The 2,371-nt window shown below is 53.9% G+C and overlaps 1 long non-coding RNA gene across 1 annotated transcript; it reads right to left on the bottom strand.

Moving 5' to 3' along the window:
• Positions 1–882: 882 nt before the first annotated feature.
• Positions 883–2,262, bottom strand: LOC103584509. The gene is made up of 2 exons (XR_549985.1): positions 2,163–2,262; positions 883–1,228 (listed from the first exon to the last, which is right to left on the bottom strand). It is a non-coding gene; the product is annotated as an uncharacterized LOC103584509 (long non-coding RNA).
• Positions 2,263–2,371: the final 109 nt, after the last annotated feature.

Raw genomic sequence — 2,371 nt, forward strand, 5'->3', positions numbered from 1 at the left:
GGCTGGCTCTGAGAACTTGCCTGGGCTGCACAGGGCTCTTCCTGTCCCCTCTGTTTGCAGGACAGCTTTCAGACTGTGGCTTCTCCCGTGCCCTCCCTGCTATGGTCCAGAGCTCGCAACCTGCCTCCTGGGCCGCACAAGTCTAGCAAAGCTGCTCCAGCATTCCGGCCCTCCCTCTTGTCAGCGTCATCAACTACAAAAGTCCTCATGTTTATCCTGCAAACATATTTCATTTATGCTGATCTGAGTACCTAGAATGAGAAGAGAATATTTCATATAGTCTAAACAGGAATGGAATCAAAGTGGTGGCTTATACGGTGTAAGGTGGGTTCCACAGTAGCATAAACTTCAGGGCCCCAAGAACATTTTATCAACAGATCTTACGAGGAGATTTCCTCTTTTTGTGTGTACCTCTAAAAGTCACAGATTGCTCAAGCAGCGGACGGTTACAAGGCTTCTGAGAGAAAAAAAGCAGTCAAGAGGCACGTCCGTTTGGGAAAAAAGGAGTCTGTGGCCTTGGCCACCAGGTGGCGTCACAGACCAGCCTGGAAGAGCAGCTCATCCCAGAAGCCACATCCCTGTAGACAGAGCTCCCGCTCTTCCTTGGCCTCCACTCCAGGGGAAGGGCCAAGCTTTTTGCCAAGAGGACTGGCACCCTGAACCTGCAACATCGCCACGGCCTACCGACCCTCCCTCCTCTGCCCTCCCCTCCTCTCTGACATTTGTCCCCAGTCCTGCCTGGAGGAGCGCCTCGTTCCTGTTCCCTGGTTGCTGCTCCTCTTGGTCCCAGAGCCGAACTGCTGGATAGGATGAACCAACGTAAGAGGAAGTAGAGCAGGATAGATTTTTCTTAGCCCTGGCATAATAAAAAGAAAGCCCAAACACTTTTCTTTTTTTTAATGTCTAAGATTAAAAAACCCCAAATCCGACAACCAACCACTGAAACAGTCCACTGGCACATCAGCGATGGGCCTGGTCTCGGGCTCCCTTTCCCGTGCTGTCCTGGACAAGCGGCGCCTCCCGGGTGGCTTTCAGGCCCGGTCCCGAGAGAGCCCAGTGGGGCTGGACACCGTCCTCGTCTCTATCCCAGCACCGGGACAACCAAGGACCCCACCTTTCAGAAAGGCCACCAGGAACTGCTTTTAAAACATGTGGTCTCACCAGGAGGAAGTTCTCCCTTGAGGCTGAGCTGAAGGTTATTTCTTGTGAAGAAACTTCATTTTATTGCCTATAAAATGAAAATGAGAACACGTCACCAGGCAGACAGAGAAGACTGAGTCCAGTCTTGCCCTTTTCAACCCAGGTGTGCTGTGGACAACTGCGGCCCCCTACTCCACCCCCCAGGAGCCTGTCCCTTGCTCTGGAAAAGTTGAGGGGGCTCACCCTTTCCAGGGTTGTCCCCTCTGGGCTCCTCAGGCACGTCCCTGCCCTAATTCAAGGGATCTTCCTCAGACTTGTGTGTGTGTGGGTGGGAAGTCTGCAAGGAAGACCCGCAGAGCTGTGTAGGAGGGAGGCTTCTGCAATGGCGATAAAGGAAGCACAGACTGTCACACACCCCTCAGCAGCACAGGGTCACGGGCCTCCTGCCGCGGTCTGCAAGGAAGACCCGCAGAGCTGTGTAGGAGGGAGGCTTCTGCAATGGCAATAAAGGAAGCACAGACTGTCACACACCCCTCAGCAGCACAGGGTCACGGGCCTCCTGCCGCAGCTCTTTCTGACTGGGGCCTGCTCCCTCCCTCCTCTTTTTCTGCCATCTTCTGCTTCCTCCTCCCTTTTCCACTAAGGGCCTTTTTACTGGTGAAACCGCAGTCCTCCTACTTCCTACGTTCCTGCTTCTCAGGGGAACTGGGAGGCCCTCCCTAGCTTCCTGCCAGACACTCTTCTGTGGTTCTAGTCGTGCTGCCTGGGCTCAGTTCCCCAGAGGACTGAAGAGCAGAGGAGAGAACAGTGGAGGTGGACAGAAGACAGCCTGGGGCCCTCTAAAGCGGGGCAGGGGTGGGGGTGGTTTGTTTCCACTCTGGGGACGAACAGGAGGTTAAAATGCTGTCTGCTTGAGCTCTGCACTATTTATGGCTGCTCCAGGGGAGGGAACTGGCCAAGACCCCACAACAGACTTCACAGGAACAAAGGCTGGTGATGGGGATGAGACTCCGGGGCCTTACCTAGTCCCTTCAGGAACTTATTGACACCGCTATGCTCTCCACTGGGGAGAGTTTCCAGATACTCTTGGGCTCGGACCTCAAACAGACCTGTTGAGAAGAGAAACCCCAGCCACTTTAGTTCCTTGTCTTTGCACTTCTAAACATATCCATTTCCTCAGTGCCACAGAAAAGGGAAGTCTCACTTCTGAGATGAAGCTGCTCCTGTAAAC

The sequence above is a fragment of the Galeopterus variegatus genome, unplaced genomic scaffold, assembly GCF_000696425.1.
Source record: "Galeopterus variegatus unplaced genomic scaffold, G_variegatus-3.0.2 Scaffold62036, whole genome shotgun sequence".
Taxonomy (NCBI): domain Eukaryota; kingdom Metazoa; phylum Chordata; class Mammalia; order Dermoptera; family Cynocephalidae; genus Galeopterus; species Galeopterus variegatus.